General features: G+C 44.3%; 1 protein-coding gene across 2 annotated transcripts in view; it reads left to right on the top strand.

Annotated features, from left to right (window-relative positions):
- The window catches only part of RAPH1 (Ras association (RalGDS/AF-6) and pleckstrin homology domains 1), a 536,692-nt gene that overhangs the window by 239,494 nt on the left and 273,272 nt on the right, over positions 1 to 23,926 (top strand). The gene's annotated exons all lie outside the window — the stretch shown is intronic.

The raw sequence follows: 23,926 nt of genomic DNA, 5'->3' as shown, positions 1-23,926 counted from the left end.
ACCTCAAACAGCTATGAACAAAACAACGATTCAGCAAGTGGAAAATGTATTCAATCCGAAATCTGTCATGCGTTATACTTTAAGAATTGGGGGAGGAAAGAGAATGAAAGAATAGTTCAGCCCCTCCTTTGGCAATGCAGAGTTGAAGTATTCAAAGTTCCTGAAATCACCAGGTATTTCCTTTTAAGGAAAAATACCTTTTAAGAACATACCTTTTCAAAGTGTCTACCTGTTTAAGGTTATGTAAGCTTTGAAAATTATCTTGTGTTTTTATGTGAGAGTCTGTCAGGTCCACGGAAAAGTCACTGTGGATCATTGGCTAAAGAGGTTTTAAAGTACTATAAATATGTGTCTACATAATAGGCCATTACTTTTTCTTTTTTTCTTCAACCTATTAAGCTCTTATATAATGCACCTAAAGGTATATAAATGGACCACCACAGATTCAGAACACCCATGAATTGGTCTATGAACTAGAAAAAACTGATGAAAAATACTGTAATTTTTTATTAAGATGATAGACTAATGATATATATACTAATGATCTATATAGTGGCATAGTTACACAAGAGCATTTACTACTGCATAATTTAGGTGGGATGCCCATATAGCAATAATGATAGCATGAAGAGAGCCATAATTTGCTCTTACCCATGAGCACGCAGTAAATAAAAATAGTGTATAGTAACTCAAAGTTGTGTGAAAATAACTGGTTGGGCCTATATCATACTGTTGGTTGGACAAATTAAAATCAATTCATAAATAAATTCTTTCATACTATCAATTACCATGGTATAAATGAGCTTTTAGAGGTGAATTACTGGCCTATTCTTGACCCTGACTTATCCAGAGTAAAGATAGAGTTGAGAACAGCATCTGTACCTTGGATTTTGCATGCAGTTAAGTGAATGATGCCTTTTAGCCCTCATCAACCATAGTTTAATCTGCTGGTGGCTGATGGGGACTGCATATGGAGTATGCAATTAACTGATAAGCTTTTGGGGGGAATGCATTACAAAACTCAACGCTCATTGCACAGACACCTATTGTCACTTGGTACCTTGCTACAGTAAGGATAGGAGATGCCATGGTCCTACCGTTGCTCTGGGAAATATTCTGCTTAATGATACCAGCTATGCTTCCGTACTGTTTCTTTTCTGAGGGTGCCTTTTTGGAAGAAGAAGACACTTTTCTGTGTTCTCCGCTCAGCAGCCTTATGCTGGAATGACTGTGGTTCCACCTAAGTAAGGCTGAATGTGGCTCCCTGTGAAGACAGCCGATGCTGCTCCTCTTTTCATTGGCAGGAGCTGATTGAGGGTAGCACAAAACTGTCCTCTCCAGGGGTGGAGAGTGCTTCCCCACCGTGCGGCCTGTTTTTGCCAGCCTGGGAAAGAAGGGCCCAACATTACCTTCAATCCTGAGTGAGAGGATGCTGGTGCAAGACTGATGGGCCAGTTGCTTTAAGCTGATGAGCCTCCTACAGACCAAGACCCTATGGGTCTACACTGTAATAACACATCTACAGCTGGCCTGCATCAGCTGACTCGGGCTCACAGGGCTCGGCCTGCAGGGCTATAAAACTGCTGTGTAAACATCTAGGCTCAGGCTGGAGCCTTGGCTCTTGGAGCCTTCCTTGTGGTGCAGTCGCAGAACTTGGGCTCCAACCCAAGCCCAAATGTCTACACTGCAGTTTTATAGCCCCACAGCCCAAGCCCCAGGCTGCTAAACACAGGCCAGCTGTAGGTGTTTTATTAGAGTATAGACTTATCTTAAGGGTCTAGGGATGGTCCATCCACCCCCATTGTACCACAGAAACTCCCTGTGGGTTACACCAAGTCCCCTGATCCAGGCTGTGCTAAGCCATCAACCCCATGTACCTAGCACCACAGATTCCTCCAATATTATCTCTTTACTGCCACATGTTTTTATGGCTACCGTTTTGTTTTCTCCTCACTTCACCATACCACCGGCACCATCACCTGGTCTTTGTCCTTCCTCTCCCCTCTCCCGTGCCTCTCCCCACCCCACCACTCCTTCCCATCTCCCTGCCCATCCCCACCCTCCAACTTCTGCTCTCCCCATGCCCCCTGCTGTCTCCCTGACCCATCCCTCCCTCTGAACTCCCTCACACTTGCCCTCTGCAATCTCTCCTCTCCCTCCTCACCTCAGTTCCACCCACACACACACAGCCAATAAATGGGCGGAGAGGAAATAAAACAAAGAAACTGCTTCTGTACATTTAATGGGACCGTACAGCTTGGCAGAATAGCCTCATGATCGTATTACTGTAGCCCATATTCTTCCTTCTCCCATGTTCCTATTCATATATTCTCTCACCTACTGGCCCTGATTCTCAGTTGGTCCGTTCCTTCACAGGAATGGGGCTGGGGGTGGGAGAGATAGTGAAGGTAGGTGGCGTTAAGTCCCTCTCTGTTTCCACATTGCATTCTGACGCAGGGAGGAATCTGCCTGACCTCTGGTTTCACTTAGAGCAGCCGCAGGCCTGTTCTAAATTAAACTCCGTTTCCTACAGGCCTCAGTGCACAATGCACTCCAGCCCTCTCACCTCAGAAATCTCCCTTCCCTGTCCCTGGACACCTCTGCTACTGCCGATGCTGTGCTACTCAGAGAGGGGTCCAGGTGCTAACTTTGCTTGTGATGACTTTGAGGTTCAGAATTCCTTCACTGGTGGTATTCCCAGAGGCTGTCATGGTCTAAAATGAAAATGTAAACTCTTTGGGGTGGGTGGCTAGGTTTTATTTTTTATGGAGCCCAGCATATACATAACAGTATTTTTTCCTTTTTCCCCAGGGGCCACATAACTCTCCAAATAACAGGTGAGCCTTTCTACTCCACATGTGCTACTCTAAGTACCATCATCATGGTCTTCACTGGGTGACTTCCCGAGCTAAATGCCTTAACAGCTGGAGCTAAAGAATCAAACTATGAGCTTTTGCAGACTTACTCTCTCTGTAGACCAAGCACAGAAAGGGATGCACAACTCAGACTGAACAATGTGCGACACTACTATAACTAGGCGTATTCGGATGAGGTAGATAGCTAAGTTTCTCAATTAATTGAAAAGATCTGTGTCATTCTGGGTTGATATCTGACACTTGAAGTAATTTTACCGGCTTTTCTTTTGTTTAATAATTAGCGAGGACAAATTATCAGCTTCCATTCAGTCAAAATTCCCATTACAAACTATTGTTATTATTATTCCACAATTAATTTCACACTTTTAAAAACATCTTACTTTACCCTAATGCTGTTTTTCTTCTGCATTGACAGGAACTAAAAAAACCATTGGGTTGGTGAATAACTACAGATGTAATGGGGAGAAGAAAAGTTTAACATTTGCATAGCATCTGGTTTCAGGATATCTTGTTAAGCTCAGGCTGTGAGATCATCTCTAAGTATTCACATTTTTATCACATTAGTTCACCACAAAGCTAGTGAGGTTTTGAAATGCACTGTTATTTTAAAAAATAATTCAGACCTCTATATGAAAAGGCTGAAGAAAATTTTTTTTTCTAAAAAAAAGCTAAGTAAAGAAGAAAGGAAGTAGCACGGTGGCTGGAAAAATAATTAATTCATTACCATTAAAGGACTAAAATCTGATTGCAAAGCCCTATATATGGCCAAGTTTGGTGGACTGATCTGGGTCCCATGGGAAACCACAATTCGCATCACACAGTCACTTAATACCGGATGTTTCAGAACTCTAGACTTTCTGTCCACCTTTAATGTGAAAATAACAAAATGGATCCCAGAGGTGCGCTGTTTACCAGTTTAAAATGAACTGAACTGGAGTTCTTAATAAGGCAATGCCTGCGTCTCGCAATGTAGGTGATACAACTAACTAGAATCCTTTTTTCTGAATATTTGTCACTGGGCACTAGACTACACTTCTTGTGTATCACAAGGGAATATTGACCAATGGGCAGGGGCGTGCACAGGAAGTTAAATTTTACCACTCGGGGGGGGCACTGGTGAGGGACGCAGAACTCCTCTGGGGGTGGGGAGTGAGCAAACTCCTCCAGCCCCGGGGCCCTGCGCCTGGGCTGCGGCAGGGAGAGCGAGAGAGCTCCTCTTTTGTGGGGCTGAGACAGAGTTCATTCTCTCCGCCACAGCCCAGGGGCTGGAGAAGTTCTTCATCCCCAGCCTATTATTGGGGGGGGTCCATGCCCCTGATTGCCCCCACTTGTGTATGCCCCTGCCAATGGCTTGCACAGGTATAGATAGGTAAGATTCAGTGGATATCTTTTACCCTGAGGTTGTTGGTAACTCCTTCTTTAGACCTCATCTTTTTTATTCACCCCACCCTTTGGAGCCACCACGGACGTTGACTCCATAATTCTATTTGATGAATGGCATTTGCCACTCTCTACTGGGACTCTGAGGTATCCATGGCTAAACTAACATGGAGAATGAATCATCTCTTAACGCTAAAGACAGTAGCTCAAAGGTGCACAACAGAACATACATTCTACCCTGCAGCTAGATATCATCCTCATTTATTATTTGTTTTGCAGAAGTGGCTAAGAGCCCTAGCCATGAATCAAGACCCCTCTGTGCTAGGCGCTATACAAACACAGAACAAAAAAACCAGGCCCTGCCTCAAAGATCTTATACTGTAAGGGCTTCTCTAGACTGACAGCACTGCAGTGGCATAGCTGTGCCGTTATAGCCCTTCGTGAAGATGCAAGTTATGCTGACAGGAGAGCTCCTCCCTTAGGCATAAGTACCCCATCACCCTAAGAAGCAGTAGCTATGACAATGGGAGAAGCCCTTCAATTGATATAGCATCATCTACACTGGGGGTTAGGTCAGTATAGCTACATCACTCAGAGGTGTGGAAAGTCCACTCCCCTGAGCAGCATAGTTGCACCGACACGAGTTGGTAGTACTGTAGACCAAGCCTAAAGCTATGTCTACACTTAAACCACTAACTCTTCATCACAGGCACTCACTATGGGTTCTCCCTTCGCTGTAGTTAATCCACCTCCTCACGAGGCAGTAGCTAGATGAATGGAAGAATTCTTCCATCAACCTAACACTGTCTACACTGGAGGTTGAGTCAGCTTAACTATGTCACACATGGGGGTGGATATTTCACACCCCATAGCAACTTAGCTGGGTCGACCTAATTTTTTAGTGTAGACCAGGCCCTCAGGATAAGACAAGAAACAACAGGTGAAAACAGACAGACGGGAGCACAAAGAAACAGCAAGACCGTACTGTTCAGCGTGATAGGCCGTGCTCTCAGCACACCAACAGCCAAACTGGTGTCAAGTGTTCTGTAGGCATCTTGGGAACGGAGAGATTTAAAGGAGGAGAATGAGGTGGCTTTGCAGACGTTTACAAGGAGCTCCTCCCAAGCACGAGGGGCAGCCTGGGAGAAAGCACGAAGGTGCTTGTTTAAAAATGTAATACGTGATTAATGAAGGCTGGCATCGATCGGAGGGAGGAGTCAAGAGCTCCGTCGTGAATGAGGGGTGATAGGCTCGGAAGGGCCTTGAAAGTTTCTTTGCTGCGATGGAGAAAGGGGAGTCGGTGGAGGGATGCAAAGAGAGCAGCAGCACAGTCAAAGCAATGAGCTAGGAAAATCTTTGCAGCGGCATTCTGACTAGACATGAGTGGAGCGCCATGGCATTTCTCAAGGCCAGCAAAGAGGCTGTGCAGTGAGTGAGATCTGAGGAGAGGCTGGACGAGAGATTTAGCTGTGTGTTCAGTTGCATTTAACTGCACCCTGCATCTGTGGTCATTAGCTTTCCGAACCGCACAACTGGGATGCTTTCCTTGAGGTTGTCACTGGAGATTGTTGGGACGTCGTGAGGCAGAAGCATGTATTGGAAGATTTTGGCAATGTAGGAGAACTTCCCTTAGATATTAGGAGTGGGGGGAATGTGACTAACAAGTGGATCGGGAGGGATGGTTAAGGGGAAAATAGGAGTGGCTGGACCAGGGAAGAACCTTATCTCCCCCTTTAATGTACTCAGACTCATAATATGAATTTAAGGACACATTCCTAAACAAAAAAGGTCCCTGAATAAAAGTATGTTTCAGCGGAGTCCACCTACTACTCTGCCCTCCCCCCCCCCGAAATTACACTCTTTCAATAAAACTACACGTTAAAAATAATGAGGTTTTAAAAGTCTGGAAATAAACTGTTAAGTGATGCAGACAATTCCCTGCTGCCATAGAATCATCCTTCACTCACATCCTGCCCTCCACCCAACCTTAACTTTACCCCCTTGGAGTTTTGATCTGTACTGGAAATCTGCTGTTAACTGCATACTGTTGATTTTACATATTGCTGATTAAATGCACAGTAAGGCATACAGTGCGAGGGTACATTGAGTTATGTCAGTCTGTGAGCGCTTATCAAGTGATGTGCTGGTGAAACAGAATGATACTTTCATGAGTAAACTCGGCCTGATGGATCTGTTTGGTGTTAAGAAATAATGGGCTTATTACGTGGTATTGAAGGTTTATGTAGGTGTGTGTGTGTGCCTTGAACGTTTGTATTTTATTATATAAGGACTAATGTAGGTAAGTTTTTTGTATTCAGGCTCAAGAGTTTGAAAGTTGATTTTGGGTGCTTCTGTTTTTGCATAACCAATTTGAAACACCTTAAGAGGGCTGGTTTTCATTGACTGGGTACAGAGTACACAAGGCTCCTTTAGGTGTCTTTACCGTAAAATGTCCGCAATCAATAGTCACCTTTGGAAAGATTGGCCAGCATTTGTAGTGTATCTTAGTGTTACGACTATTGGAAGTGAATCCCTTGAATGGGATATAGGATTTTCTAATCTCTTATTGATAATGTTTTTTGTGCATATATTTTTGTCAATGTTAGATGGACGTTTTGGGGGCAAGGTAGCTCAGGTAGGATAACACTGAGGGATGAAGTCGTTTTTAGTACCGGGGAGCTGGATCTATCCCTTTGCTGTTCATTTCCAGACTTTTTAGCGATCGTATTTTTTAAAGGTGTAAAAAATGTTTTGGAAAGAAAGTGTAATTGTTATCCTGTGACCCCCATTTCCCATAGCTCTTTGTACAGCTAAGGAGGGAGTGGAGGAGGCTTTTGCTGAGCTTGGGATTGGTAAAGGGTGTGTAGGGCTTGTCGCAAGTCAGCATAGGCAGGGCCCCACATATTCCACAATTTCTCAGTCAAGGAATTTGTAGCCTGTGATGCGGTGTCTACCCCACACAAGGCTTGAAAGGGTTATGGTGGCCAGATAGGTCAATTAACTCCCCAGGCTGCACCTGGTGGAGGAGTCAGGGAACAGGGATTGATTAAATGAGGCTCAGCTGGTCAGGAACAGGAAGGGCCTGTATAAAGCCCAGGAGCTGAGAGCAGAAGCAGGCTCCAGGGAAGTATGCTGCAGTTGCTCCCTGGGAGGAAGAAGGTATGTTGGGACTACAGAGGGTAACCCACAGTTACACCCTGGGAGGAGGGAGTTAGGAGCCTGGCAAACCCAAAGAGGGGGAAAGCCAGGAAGGTAGGAGAAGGCTCTGGGGGAAAGCAGCAGAAAATAGGAGTGCAGATCTTGCCACTGAGCTGGAATCCAGAGTAGAGGGAGGGTCTGTAATCCCCCACCAGCCACTGGGGATGTGGAACCAACCAGGCAGAGGACAGTAGACTGCCAGATTTCTACTGGAAAGACTTGGTTACATAACCCCATGGAAGGGGGAGCCACATAGCCACCTAGCCAGAGGGCTGAGTTATGAAGAGGAGGCTGCAGTTCCCGGAGCGAGAGGGGCCTGTGGGGTGAGAAAGGGTGACGGATAAGGACACCGCCAGAGGAGGGCAGCACCTGGCAGAGCTAATCCCCCGGATGGCCAGGACAAGGCGCCATCGGCGGTGAGTGGAGCCCATGACCAAATCCACTGTTTGCCACATAACTGTGCTCCGGGATCTAAATTTTCATTAATAAAACAAATCAAAACTAGCTGTTGCCGTTGTGAACAACAGCTTAAATCTGTAAATGGAGGCAGTGTTGTCTAAACTTCTCCTCCTGCATCTACCAAGTGCCTGAAATAATAGCTCTGAGAGGTGTGAACCCACAGGGATAAATCTGACACCCCAGACGTCCAGTGGTTAACTTTCCCTATGGATCGTTTCAGCAGAAACATCCAACTCATGTGCTTATCCCACAATCGCAACTGGCCTCCCACTTTTCCTCAGGTGCCAAACCCAGCTGGGAAAGCCACCGGCTTGGAATTAAAGTCTCACTTGCCATACAGTGCACAGATCCTTGACATAAAGACAAGCTGATATCGGGCAGTAAGCTAGTAGGGTAGTGTAACTGGTAGCTGCATAGACTAACAGAGGCATGCATTGGAGAAGCAAGCTGAGTTCTTTTTACAGATGTTGAGTATTTAGGGTGAAAGAGCTTGTGAAGCAGGACTGCTAAATCATTAGGTGGGGAGAAAGGAAAGGAGGGCTTGTGAGTAGCCCCTCAATATGTTTGTTTGTTTGTTTTTGTTTTGAGGGGGGGGAGCGATAGCTCAGAGGTTTGAGCATCGGCGTGCTAAACCCAGGCTTGTGAGTTCAATCCTTGAGGGGGCCATTTAGGGATCTGGGGCAAAAATTGGGGATTTTTTTTGCTTTGAGCAGGGGGCTGGACCAGATGACCTCCTGAGGTCCCTTCCAACCCTGATATTCTATGAGATTATCTGTCACAGGTTATGAAAACCAGTTAAAATCAGGCCCTAACCAAAGATGGTGGAAATCTTTTTTGAATTTTGTAATTTTGATGAAATGTTGAGTAAAAAAGGAAGGGGGAATTTTGCAAATATTTTTTCCGATGTTTTCACCAGCCCCAGGCCCAAGTGTCTGCATTTTATTTTTTAAAATATCAGCTGTTTAGCAAAAACAACAACAATGAAGCATCTCCTACTTTATCGAAATGACTTCTTCACCAATGTGCTGCTAAGCCTGAGCGAAAAATGTTAAAGTTGCATTTGAGGTAGAAGAAACTGCAAGTAGATAGACATCTTTCTTGCTAAGGTTTTATCTGCTAAAATTTTCCCTTTTGTTGGCAATTTTAAATGGCCATGATATTAGCCCTCTTTTTATGATTTTCAACTGACAGCAAAACGTTGTCTTGTAAAAATACAGAAGTAAAAGTCCTGATTCTCGTTGACACTAAATTCTTTTCTCCACACGAAAGCTGTACCACTTCAACTATCCCAGTACGGATAAAACCATTCAGTCCCCCGATGTGTGGGTGTAGTTCGACTGGTATAAATGTGCTTTATCCTATGTAGTGATCCTCGTGAGGGAAGGGAAATAACAGCATTGGTCTGTCAGTTATCCCAGTATAACTGCATCCACACTAGGGGCTGTACTGGTATCACTCTGGGTTTAAAAAAAAAAGTCGCATCCCTATTTAAAAACAAAATTTAGGTGAGATCAGGCCTTAGGCCACACTGCTCTGGCAGGGCAAAGGGACCTTAAAGTGAGTCCAAATGTAACTGACGCTCACGTTAAGGCAACCTTACAATGACAGGTCGGTGTAAAATGATTTTAGTGTAAATGAGAATGGGAGCCAATACATTTTGTCTCATTGAGTTAATGAGATACTGTGGCGCTGGTTGCCTGCATGTGGTGAGTATGGGTACTTGGAAAATGTTGCTTCTATACTGAATGCCCTTCATAAAAGTCCTGAAGCTGTGCAAAGTGGTCGCCTTCTGGGAAATGGGGTGTAGAGCATTTTACAGTACATGCCTGCAGTGACTCAGAGCAGCTCCCCGTACAAACTGTAACCATTTTCACTCATTTGACTGTTTAATCATTTTCTAGCTGTATTACTTTAAAACCATTCCCCCTTTTCTCCCCCAGTTTTCTCTCTGCTGCGTTTTCCTTTTGTTCACTTCAAAATGTTCCTTATCTTCAGAAATATCAGGTTCTCACTGTGGTAGAATCAAATTGTGCCATCCTGTGTGGTGAGATCGGCGAGGAAGATCGAAATGGTTAAATATGCTTGCTCATGACCAGAATTACTGGCACTGCTCGGCACACAACGCTCTGACAATTATTTTGTCAGCAAAAAAAGTGATGAGCCAGCAACCCCCCTAATGGCTGCAGAGCGTGAGCAGCAGCAAAAAAGTGCATTCTGCTGAGGACAAACCAGTGAGCCACACTGAGGACACTGCTCAGCAGCTGAGGTAGCAGAGTGCAATTAAATGAGCCAGACTGAGGCCTGGTGTTCGGCTGAAGTCAAATGAGCAGCACGGCAAGCACCAGGGCTTTGTTCAGCCTCATGCATTAGCTTTGCTCCATAGTTTTACAAGCACATCCATTCAGCACTGCAAAGGAGGGATTCTTACGCAGGGGTTGGGATTCCAGGGGAGTCGCCAGAGGGTGGCTGAGGAATTTGTTACAAAAACAGTTTTACAAAAAAAAAACCCCAACCCAGCAGCTGCTAAGATCCAGTGGCTCCAAGCTAATGGGAGGGATGAAGAAGCTGTGCTCCCTCCTCCTCTGTCCCTACTGCTGCTCCTCATTTCACTGCTGAGTCGCCCCCATGGCTGCACCATAGTCAGCGTCATGGACAGGCAGGGGGAACCAGCTGCTCACAGCCTCCCCCATCCCCTTGCCATGCTCAAGTGACACATCCCTGAGGCAGATCACAGTGTCGTTGGAAAACGGGAGGAAACTCTCCAGAGCCCACCTAGCTGCACCATCCACCAACAATCTACTAGACCCTTCAGCTGATCTTAAAGAGCAACACCCCTGCCTCTTGTTTGTCGTATTTACACTTGCCACTTCCATGTGGAGCTCCAAATTCTCCAGCTACTTGCCTGCATTTCTGTAGTGCCTATATGACCAGTTTCTAGGCTATCGTGGGCTGGTCTGTCTTTGGAACTCATATCACTCCCAAAGCCCTTCATAATAATGGGTGTTCCTCATGTACATCCAGTGTTTACCTTTTTCCCCCTTTGTTTGAAAGGAAGGACATTGCACACATCATAGTTGGCTTGTCTGGATTACTATGCCCCTTCTAGCCAAGTGTATAAATTGTTTCTTGGAAATCATCATCTGTGTTTGCCCAAGTGCCATGGACTTCTGCCACAGTAAACGTGTTTTATGGGAAATATTGTGTAGCACAGGAGTTGATCTGTATTAACTCTTTTATAGGTAGAACTGTGCTACTCACCTGCAGCAATTCCTTAAACAATTGTTATGTGTTTTCTTCTCATTTATAATTTCAAGTTTTGTGTGAAAAGTATTCCACCAAATGAAATAGTCAAGAAAATGGACAGCTGATTCCAATGTACTTCTACAAAGCTACAATCCTTTCTGGTTCTCTGGACGTATCCATCCTCTGGTCCAATTAACCTGAAGCAATGCAGGAATCACGCAGTAAGACAACAGCGGCATCTTACCACCTGGGCCATTTGTGTTCACTTCAGGTGCTCTGTGAAGCTCAACCAGTCAATCAGCAAAGAGCTTTGGACAGAGTCCTATCTTGGCGTGCAGCTGAACTGCCCTCAGCCCATGTCTGGGTGGGGAAGGACTCCTCGTGTGGCATAAAGCTCCCCTTTGTACTCTGCAGACCTGATCACCAGGTGTAGCTTACAGCAGCTTGAGGGCAGCTCTTACACTAGGTGTCAATAAACCCAAAGGGCCAAAACTGCATGGGAGCAGAGCTGTATAGCATCATCCTGGTCGCACTTGTGTCCTAGCACCAGGGGAAGGCATAGGGACTGCTGAGCTGGCAGCATGTCACAGAATCCCACTGTACCTGAGTGGTCCTCCAGCGGGTTGAGATTTACAGCTGGAATCTGCCGATGGTGTGGCACTGAGTATCCCCAGCACAACAGAGGATCTGACCCTTTGTGTCCAAGCTGTTGTTACACACAGTGCGCAACTGGCAGGACTGCCTCAGAATCCATCAGATTAAAAAACCTGCAACTGGATCACCTGCATCATCATTTATCTAGCAGCAGAAAATGATTATCATGGTACATTACATTGACATTAGCTCTTAATCATCCTTTTATCTCATTAAATGTCTGGCTATTGCTGTATGTATTCCGGTGTGACCCTAGAGCAGAGAAGCTGTAAAATGTCTGAGCTTTGTGATGATACCCAAGAATAGAGAAAAGACCCTGATTTGCAACTACACCAAGCAAAAGAATCATGTCAGTCATGTGCATAGCACAATCTATGTGGAAAAACAAGACAATCGGACAGGATTAGAAGATGCCTTGAGCTATTGCATGAGTCATCCACATTTTGTTTGTATTTAAGTCCTTCAGGGCTTTGGCTCGCCAGTACACGGTGTGTATATATATATTTAATTTATTGTGCATGTCATCTAATACTAAACATTTGAGCTATGATATGGCTGAGCTGAGGAAACTGAGATGGCTCCAGAGATAAATCAATGGAACAAACCTTTGAAATTGAAATTTATTTCTCGTAGTTGTATGGCTGGGCACGGGAGATTTACTGGGCTTTGACCTCAGCAGCCTCAAGCAATTATTCCAGTATTTAAGTATAGGAAAATGCTACATTCGCTCCGACAGCAGAAAGATGAAGACAGGGCCAATTTGGCAAGTACCGTGAAATATATCTCTTGAGTTTAGTAAGGCTTTGACACCGTTGCACATGACATTCTCATAAGCAAACTAGAGAAATGTGGTCTAGATGAAATTACTCATGAGGTGGTAGACTGTATCCAAAAATAGTTATCAATGGTTCACTGGCAAAATCGGAGGGCATATCAGATGGGGTCCTGCAGAAGTCAGTCCTGGGTCCCGTATTAATCAATCTTTTCATGAATGACCTGGATAATGAAGTGGAAGTGTATGCTTATAAAATCCCCAACTGACACCAAGCTGGGTGGGGTTGCAGGCAGTTTGGAGGACAGGGTTAAAATTCAAAACAACCTTGACAAATTGGAGAATTGGCCTGAATTCAACAAGATGAAAGTGCAAACTACTTCACGTAGTCCCCATTTTGCCTTTGGTAGTTCTGCTGAAAGGATCTGGAGGTTATAGGGGATCACAAATTTAACATGAGTCAATGATATGATGCAATTGTGAAAAAGGCTAATATCATTCTGGGGTGTATTAATAGGATGTAATTCAACCTCGGCAGGGGTGCAGCCTCAGCTGGAGCACTGTGTCCAGTTCTGGGTGCAACACTTTAGGAGAGATGTGGATAAATTGAAGAGAGTCCAGAGGAAAGCAACAAAATTGATAAAAGGGTTGGAAAACATGACCTATGAGGAAAGGTTAAAAACTGGCCATGTTTAGTCTTGAGCAAAGAAGACTGAGGGGGGAAGCTGATAACAATCTTCAAATATGTTAAGGGCAGTGATTAATTGTTCCCCATGTCCACTGAATGTAGCACAAGACATAATGGGCTTAATCTGCAGCAAGGCAGATCTAGGTTACATACTAGGAAAAACTTTCTAACTATAAGGGAATAGGCTCCCAAGGTAGGTTGTCAAATCCCCATCATTGGAGGTTTTTAAGAACAGGTTAGACAAACACCGGTCCAGGATGGTCTGGGTTTACTTGGTCCTGTCTCATCGCAGCGGGCTGGATTTGACGACTTCTTGGGGTCCCTTCCAGCTCTACATTTCTATGATTCTGTGATAAGTAATAGCGATGTAGAGCTTGGGACAGGAACATTCTTCCAGAGGCTGGTCAAGATAACTGTACATGACCAGTTTGTACATATGCAGCATTACAGAGTTGACACCATAAGCTGGATTCTGCTGGATCTCTTTGCAACCATACAAGGGTGATAGGGAGGTAGATGGGGAGAGGTGGATGCTAACCACCCAAAGGATTCCAGAGCCATTGTGCCAGCATAGTACAGGATCATTCAGGGCAGCATGCTGGGTACTCACCTTCCTGTTGCTTTATAAAGAATCAGTGTTCTCCCCCCAGGCACCCCCTCTGCCCCACATCTGTGTGGAGCAGCTGTCAGTAAGGATGTGGGGTGTTGCCGAGGGGCCGAAGTTCATCCTCCATTTTGGAAAGTGGGGCTCTGGCTCTGGTCAACACCAGGCTCTGGCTGTGGTTGTGCTTGCGTTAGGTGGAGTGTAAATGAAAATAATGCGTTAAATACAAACCCTCTGTGCCTTAATGAGGAGACCAACACAGCCCGTCCTGCCAACCATAACTGATGGTAGTTAGACAGGTAGTTAGATGGCTACATCCCTAAGCCATCAGCCCATCCCACTTGCAGCTGTGATGGACTGGTCAGGGTAGTATCTGGTCCCCTCTCACCTAGCACACTTCTAGTGCTGCCCTTCTAGTGCTGGGGGGAAGGCTCCCTGCATCCCTTTCTCCCTACCCAACATATTAGTGCCACATGGAATAAATCCCAAGTATCATCAAATTTCATATTGTACATTATATTATTAACCTTTTCCCAACATTATACCATAGCATAAGTATCACAATTTCAGAGTGCAATCATGAAACAAAAGCACACAGAAACACACACCCCAGCATTAATGATTCATAATTCTACTGCTGAACTTATTTCTAGTTCAGTTAGTTCTCTAGCAAACTCCATCAAGAGGGAAATGTGTATCATACATTTTCTATTCCGTATGGCTTACTTTCATGGCAGGCCCCTCCCAGCTGACATGTCAATGCACACCTATAGATGATAGTCTCGTTTTCACTGAGCTATGGGTTGACATATTCATGTAACCCAGAACTGGGGCCCACAAGACTCACTTTGTTGGCGGTACCTAAGTCCAGGTCTTCAATTTCATTCTCCACTGCACAATTAGATGAGTGGACAAAATAGTGCACTTCGTTATTCATACAGCAACAGTGTAATTGGGCCAACTTCTTCTCTGTTGCCCTGGTGAAATTTCAGTATAAAAATCAATGGTGTTACTCCAGAGTTACACTGATGTAACGGAGCAGATTCTGGCCTGGAGGCTCTAATATGTCAAACTGAGCTGAGTTAAGTCATCCTTGGAAGGAGACAAGCTGTCAGCTAGGTGTGCAAGCCGATAGAGGACTGCTTTTAAGGCCATGTTCAGACAGGACCCAATCCCAACCCTTTAAAGGAGTCTAATTTTCTAATAACTGTGTGGGTCCTGTTCCTGGGGTTCTTTGAACAACAGCCGAAGTGGTGACACCAAGAACAGGTGTAAGAGGGACTGAAGAGGTGATGGGCAGTGTTTAAACTGAAGTGGAAGATGGGAAGGATTTATTGTCCTGGCAGAAGAGCTCATTCATCACCCCTCTGGAGAGGCCTGAGTCTCCTCACACCCTGGTGTAAATCAGGAATCACTCTACTGAAGCCATAGGCGTTGCACTGGTGGATGTGAATAACCTGATGTGAGATTAAAACTAGCTTGGCTCTGTCTACATGTGGTGAAATCATACCTCTGATTGCCATGTACATATACCCTCAGTGTCAGTGGCAAAAATACTCTTTCACAGTCTCCCTTGTCAAAATGTAATGCACAATGGTGACCAATAGATGGGGCAAGGTAGCTGTAAATAAATGTGCTAATCAGCACAGAGCGGTGAGGGCAGTACACCGGTAAAGTGCCGCTGGTGTTACGTCAGTGAAATACAATATAAACTCCTATTACTGCCCATGCTTGTATTTACAGAGATCCCCTATGGCGTTACGTTTCATACAATAAATTTTTACTTTGCATTGATACAAGGTAGCGCCCTTTTTTGTCCAATGATCTCATAGCATTTTACAGATATTAATTAATTAAGCCCCATACCATCCCCATGAGTTTGGTGGTCTCCCCTTTTTACTGATGGTGATTGGAGGCCTGGAGATTCAGTGAAGGCCCCAAGGTCATTCAATAAGTCTGTGGCAGAGAAGTGACCGGAAGGCAAATCTCTTGTCTCACTGTTCTAGAATTTAACCACAAGATCATTCTTCCTCTTCCTTCATTAACATTAAAATGAAGAAATTAATCCTTGGAAATATGTCCAGTGGCTTGTGTCACAGATCCTAGCAATCCACTAGGACTGCTATAAGGGGAATCCAAACCTCTTCTGCTCTAGATCCCTAGGTGTTCCAGGCCCCTGGAGCCTGAATGGAGGCACTGCCCTAATCTTGGGGTCCCCAAGCACACTCTCTGGGTGCAGACCTCCTATCTGGCATCCCCCTCTGAATGTTGGAACCTGCTGTCCAGCCACCTAGCCCCTCTGCATGCAACACTGACCTTTTTTCTTCCCAGGTAATTAAACACACTCTCTCCCAGAACTCCACCCCAAAGGTATAAAGCTTCTGGTCACAGTTTATCTCTTCCAGGAGCACATAGTAGTTGTAAAGCAGTCAGCGCACACACTTCTCACAGTCTAACACCTTTATGCTCTTTTATACTTAATCAATAAAGCACAGGAGAGTATAGATCATATGCAACAATAGATACCACGCTCATCCCTTTCTATCTCACCCCTTCCTTGGGAATCCTTAGGAAGTCAGGACCATCAGTGTCCTCTGCATGCGGACTATCACATGGTGCCTGGTCTCTCCCTCATGGACGGAAGAAAATGACTCCTGAACAGACCAGCTTCTGCTCTTTTAAAACCTCCAGCCCCATGCATCAGGCGTCATGCCCTTGTCAGCTTTCCCACATGCACACAAACTCCTGCCAGGTGACTGTTGCTAAGGTGGCTTCCCTCGGGCTAATCCAGTTCCCCTGGGTTGGGAGCCCATCCTTTTTGTAGAGCAATTACATTCAATAGTCAAAGCACTGAACTGCAACAACTCTCCTGTTATGTTTGCCACCACCCTCTGAAACCTCAAGCCAACACAAAAGCAAACAGACAGACCAGAGAGAAGGCAAAAGGCTGCACATTCAGAATGGAGTTTGCAACCTGATATAGATACACAGGATTCACAATCTCACTCAGCATTCAGAAGTCCTACAGAGGTATCCCTAGATCATCACAGCTTGGAGAGAAGGAGAGAAGAACCCAGTTCTACTGATCCTTGAAGGACAAGAGCATGGAAGGGTGGGGGAGATGAGTTGCTGGATGTGGTGAGACCATGCCACCAGGATGCAAGGATGGGCTGGTGGCCAGTGGCTCATCACCACTTATTAAAAGGACAAAGAGTGGAAGTTATGTGTAATGCCTTTATACCAGTTTTGGACGGTCAAGGAAATTCATGAAAATCCAGAGTTTTTCTTCCTATGAACCCCAAATATATCCAGAGTTTTCTGAAGTATATTGATTTTACCAAACTGAAATCTTTGAGGAGAAAAACTTCATCTCTGTGACTACAAATTACATTTCTTATTTCATTTCCACTAGTCTGATGTTTCTGTTCAAGAACGCAGCCTAAAGTTTTTGTCCAGTTATGCTGCAGAAGAATATGAGGTTTCAAGAAAAAAAAATTGATCTGGGGAATTCAAAACAAAAACAAAAAAGCTCCCTTCCACGTAAATCAACCTGCCTTGTGTAGAGTGACTTACAATTATTGAAGAAGTCAAAAGATCATGGACATTGGTGCAAGCAGGGAGCAATTTAAAAAGACGACGGTTCTCATTTCATTCGGAAGGCAATGTGAGGTCTCACAGGACAATGGTGAAAATTCAGGATAGTATTTTGGATATTTGCATTGCCAGTATTCTTAATAGAGGCCACGCTTAATTCTTGAAGCATTTTTTTTCTGAATCACCCTACACCGCACAGGCTGCCCAGGTGCAGAAGCTCCGTTTGTTTTATAATTCTAAGAGGGTTTGTCCTTTTAACATTTCATAACCAAAAGTACATCAGCAATACAATAGTTTCTGCCTTTCAACCAAATGTCATGTTGCCTGAGCCTTTTATTTCTGTATTTAAAAGGTCACCAGAGCAAAATCTGGTATATTTTGACTTTTTTCCCCCCCTCCAAACATTTCTGCACTACCAAAATTAGCAACTGAAATTAGCAACTGACCAGACCAGAACCCCTACTCTGAACAAAGTAAAGGCATTCTCCACATTTTCCAGTTGGATTCCATGTCTATAACAGACCAACCAAACCCATGGAGCCAGACAATGTTGAGATTTTGGATTCTGGATCTCAGTTTTGCACTTAGGTACCATTTCTATAGTCAGAATCCTACTTAGTTTCCTGAGGCAATGCAAATGTTGCATTTATAATCTATTGACTGAGTCAAGGGAGTAAGTACAAGTTTTATCTTTGCCCTTCCCACCCTGAGACTAGATTACTGGGCCAACACCTTAAACTCATCTGGGTATTGTAGTTAGTGCAGCATGGTTAGCACCAGATGAGCAATGTTACCCACAGAGAACATATTATACTGGGTGCCTCAAGCGTAGCACTGTCAGCTGATTTCCTGGGTCGTTTATGTTGATTTTGTCCTGTAAAACACTAAGGATCTGATTCACTGCCCACTGAAGCAGGCTAAATGGTTTGGGTCCTGGCTATTTCTCAGATGCATCTCTGTTTATGTAACATCTGTAGGCCATCTAAGTCCTGTGGGAGACCAGTGGTGACAAGGCATTCTTGCTGTGGACCCCTTAGCTGCTAGACTTGCTTTCTGCCTTGGCTTGCCAGACCAGCATTGGTGGCCTTCAGAAGCAGGCTTCAAAAGCCACATGTTCTGCCAGGCTTTTCCTGAGCTGGCTGGGGGAGATGTTTGGGTGTATCTGGGACTTGGGGCTAGAGTTTGGAGGCACTCCATTTTGGGCTAGGAAGAAAATGTTCTAAATATTATGGAGCAGATCCTCAGCTGCTGTAAATCAGCACAGTTCCGTGGAGTACATCAGCTCAGTTCTCTGATGTCAGTGGTGTAAATCCGGGAGCAGCACCAGTTCATCAGTGGAGCTATTTTGATTTACACCAGAGTGGGGTCTGTCCCCCTGCCCTTTGTTTTAAATTGGCTTGTGGTGGGTGTTTTAAGGAGATCGTGTAATGCATACTGGGGCTGTATCTGCCCTTCAAGAAAGGTCATTAGCATTTTGATTTGTTTGGATAATTGCATGTTTTTATGCTGTGAAAGTGCCCACAGCGCTGGTTGATAGGCGGAGTTAAAAACTGCATTAAACAATTACACAACCACTATAACAGAGCAGATGTGCTGCTATGGTTATGAGTCAGCTAGCATTTCCATTATAAAAATCTTATTCTGGGGACTGACTAGCCCAACCCATTCCAAAATACATCTTGGCTGAACTGTGCAAGTTACCCATTCAGGGGCTTCTCCATGTTACAATCTCTTCGTCGCTTGTTAGTTTGGCATTTGAACATCCAAAATAGTTTCTGTCCAGGTTCAGACACTTTTAAAAATCAACTTCTAGATAAAAACAATTTAAATGACAATAAATGTAGCTAGTCACTGATGTGGGCAAGTCATTTTTGTTGTTAAAAAAATATGTTCTCTTTTGATGTCATGGAGACAGGATGAATTTAGTAGAGGGAATTACTTGATTGGAAAGGGGCAGGTGAATAGGCCTGCTCCATCCAGCCTTTTCATCTCTGCCAATCTGGCTCTATGCAAGTCAACCAAAATCTTACACCTGTGATGAGCCCTTGTCCTGATAGCTAAATTTCCAAACTCATAGTTCTGAATGACAGTAGATAGGAGCTTCCTCTTAGAGACCCTCTGATGAGGGGGGAAAGGCCCCATCATCACTCTGATCTTTGGGGGCAGGAGCTGTCCAGTCACCATGTTAGTTGCTGGGGGAAGGCACTTCTAGTCTCTGCTCCTTAGCTAACAAGAGAAACCCCTGCCCCTTTACAGGACGGGGTCAGCAGTGATGTTTCTCTTGTCCATGCCCAAGTCATTTTTGGGTTTCAGCCCAACGTTAGAGATGAGGCCAGTAGGGGCCATGAAGTGGGTTTAAGCCAAGGAGCTGTAAGATCTCATATGGACCACTCAGCCCTAGCAGGAGAGACAGGGATGAACCAAGTGTAAGGTGACAGGAGGAAGTTCTTCTTCTGGCAGCTCTCTGTATCTATCGTGTACCCATTAGTGTGGTACTTCAGTCACCTTAGATGGAGATAGCATGACATGCTTAATTATTGATATTTTCAAAAGCAATTCCTATATGCTGAAATATGTCTGAATATATCAATGTAAATCTACAGTAGCAGACGTAGCAGACACACCAGGGCAGCCTGGGTGACTATACAATGTGAACGGGACAATGCAGAAGTGGATAGGTATATGGTCGTTGTTGGTTGATAACAAAAGGACTATGGATTTCTAAACAGCCAACCACTAACCAACAAGAGAGTGCAGGAAGAGAGTGGGATGGACAAAGCAGCAACTAAGAGCACACTGATGTTTTTTGGGGAAAAAGTTTATAGGAACAAGAGGCCCAGGTTTAGAAGAGAGCTATAACATGAGGAAATGGGAGAGCCCAGAGAGTGTGCCATGTCCCACAATGTTTTCTTTAGCCTTTTTAGCCCAGATCCTCAAAGCTATTTAGGCACCATTGATTTCAAAAGAAGTTAGTTGCCTAAAAACTTTTGAGGATCTGGCCCTTTGTATTTTCATTGAGAGCTCTTTGCCATTGGATCCTGGTCCATGACTAGGGCTTGTAGGTGCTATGGTAACACAAATAAATAAATAACTTCATCATTTTTGTCACAGCAAATCTCTGATTTTCCCAGCCAGGATGTTACTTAACTGTTCACCAGAGGACAGAGATACGGGAACATGCACCTTCTGAGAAACAAAATTCCCAAAAGAGGAAAAGTCTTTTCCCCCCTCCCTATCCAATGTGAAAGCCTGCTTCATCCTCTATCACTCTTTTTCTTTTAAAAAAAGGCCCATGTTTAAATAATCACTGAGCACCAGACGTTTAATGTTTCACCATACATAGGGCCCTACTAAAATTCACGGTCCATTTTGGTCAATTGGATTTTAAAAATCATAAATTTCATGATTTCAGCTCTTTAAATCTGAAATTTCATGGTGTTTAGTTGTAGGGGTCCTGACCCAAAAAGCAAGGTTATTGTAGGGGGAATTGTGGTGCTGCTACCCTCACTTCTGCACTGCTGCTGGTGGCTGCCTTCAGCGCTGGGTGGCGGGAGAGCGGCGGCGGCTGGCCGGGAGCCCAGCTCTGAAGGCAGCGCCCTGCCAGCAGCAGTGCAGAAGTAAGGGCGGCCTGGTACGGTATTGCCATCCTTACTTCTGCGCTGCTCCTGGCGGGGCGCTGCCTTCAGAGCTGGGCACCCGGCCAGCAGCCGCCGCTCTCCAGCCACCCAGGCTATGCAGAAGTAAGGGTGGCAATACTTCAACCCCCCCAAAATAACCTTGCTACCCCCCTGCAGGACCCCCAGTTTGAGAAACACTGGTCTCCCCTGTGAAATCTTTATAGTATAGGGTAAAAGCACACAGAAGATCAGATTTCACAGGAGGAGACCAGATTTCACAGTCTGTGATGCGTTTTTCATGGCCATGAATTTGGTAGGGCCTTAACCATACATCACTAACAGCTCTGTAGTGAGGTTCTGCCGCACTGGAACTCCCTGGTACTGCCAGGTTAACTCATCATATGCTACAATAATACACTAAAAAATTCAAACAGCCCGTACATGCGTGTGGGTTTCCACTTTAGCTTTAAAATAACGCAGAAACTTCCATTTGCCTTCTATCATAATTTACGTCCCTCCTTTCTTCCCCTCCTCATTTTCATGTGATGGAGGTCCAGAATCAGGCCCTCCACTAAAATTAAGTGACTTCAGACTGTGCTCTTAAAGACTTCTTAAATAAGAGCTTCTGCAAATGATTTTCTCTATTCAGCAGGGAAATACAGGATGATCCAGCATTTAAGCCCCAGCTGGGCCTCTCTCAGAGTACATCAGGAAACTCACTAGCTTTTAACAGAGTCAATGTCCTGATGACTTACTTAATTATTTAGGTGCTGTGCCCAGATCTATCCCTTTAGCTCTTTGTATGGTGCAATGGTTTCTGTTGGTAAGCTTGACTCTGATTGGTGCCTGTCTTATTTAAAAAAAGAAAAGGAGGACTTGTGGCACCTTAGAGACTAACAAATTTATTACAGCATAAGCTTTCGTGAGCTACAGATCACTTCATCGGATGCATGAACTGAGCTGTAGCTCACGGAAGCTTACGCTCCAATAAATTTGTTAGTCTCTAAGGTGCCACAAGTACTCCTTTTCTTTTTGCGGATACAGACTAACACGGCTGCTACTCTGAAACCTGTCTTATTTAAATCACTTTCAGTTGCTTGTCAGTTGGGAATCAGAAGTCCATATTGATTCATGTTTTGTTGCTTCACAGTATCTGATCCCTTGAAGAGTGTATTTTTTCCTCTGCTGTAAATGAAGTTTATTCTTCAGACACAGATGCTCTATATGTATCTTTCCACTCTCTGTTAGCAGTTTTATATTGTCTCAGGGCGCATACAGTAGCCAAATGGGTACTGATGGGCCATGTGGTTTATTTCACTCAGAGGTTAGTGTGTTTTGGGACTTCATCTTCACCACATACCAAAGAATGCTCTACATCGAGTGGTTGTCCAACTGAGGTATGTGTACACCTACGGGTACGTGAGCTGTCATAATGGTGGACAACACATTTTTATTTAGTAAGACTTGGCAATCTAATCATAGGCATATGATGACCCTATTTCAGATGGGGTATGCAGTAGATTACATTATTTGGAAAGGGGTATACAGCCTAAAAAGTTTGAAAACCACTGCTCTACATCAAGTGGATTGCTCACTTTCTTAGTAGAGAATTTGGACTGGAGAAGAAGGGAATTGTTTGTCAGGCTCTGTGATTTATATTTTATAACCCAATTAGTGAGACCACATTACTTTCATCGAGGTGTAAACACTGCTACTTGATATTTTTCAGACTCTTCTTTTTGCGATATCAACCCTTGCAAATGCAGAGCACAGGGCATTATACCTTCTGTTTTAACTCAGCATCACAGCAGCTGATCTCCTTATACTGTTGAAAATATTTGAGAGCACGGTATGTGTGTGGATACTGATGTGCTAAAAGAAAGATGTGTTCCTCTCCATGGTTGCTCCAAAGAGGGGAAGTAATTTGAAATAAAAGATTTTTGAATAACTGAGCATCACTGAGACAACATATCTGATACTGAATTAACAAGAGTCTATTGGCAAGGTTCCCTATCACTGAAAATAGAAGCTAATTAAGCAGCAGCCTCTTCTACGGATGGGTTCTGGTTATGAGACAATGGATAACAACATGAGTTAGAGACTACAGAACACAATACCATTAAGATTCATTATTCCCCAGTGCAGCCTGCAACAAAGGGGACTGTTACTATCAGAACACTCTATTAAGAAGAATCACTCATTGTGGCCAACAGATAGGCCATGGGCACTGCTGAATGAAGTCAATACAATCCTAAAATTAAGTTCCTTGTAGGACATGATGGGAACACAGACCTAAATACTGCCCTTCAGTCACACTCCTGCAATTCTTTCGAATTCAGCCTGGCTTGTGAAGAAAGGAAAATTCAATCAAATTTCCCCTTCTGCGACAGTGGTGCAGATCTATTAACAGTTATCTATTTACCTCTACATACAATTTAGCTGAGGAGCAGGAGGCAAGGAAGGGAAACAGGTTTATTTCAGCACTCAGCTGCTTTGATTCTTTTCCAAATGTTTGCCCTCAGATTTCCTGGCACTTGCTGTATCAACCAACAGCTTAAGCCTGGAGTTTTTACATTACGCCTAGAAACTAGTTTAACAACCTCTAAGCCACAGATGACTTTCCTGAAAATCTCACAGCAACCCAGAAACTATTGCCATCTTTAAGTACAGGTCTGTTGTCTTTGCTCACAAATGACTGCTCAATATGAAAAAAAAATTCCAGAAGTGAAACAATGAAGCAGTGAAGAAGTTAATGGACGTGCCTATGGGAGAATGTCTAACCAATTAACCAAAAGCTTGAGGAATTCTTCTACAGAATGCTAGAGATGGAGGGAAAAAATA

The sequence above is a fragment of the Natator depressus genome, chromosome 11, assembly GCF_965152275.1.
Source record: "Natator depressus isolate rNatDep1 chromosome 11, rNatDep2.hap1, whole genome shotgun sequence".
NCBI lineage: Eukaryota > Metazoa > Chordata > Testudines > Cheloniidae > Natator > Natator depressus.
This window is presented reverse-complemented; position numbering and strand designations above follow the sequence as displayed.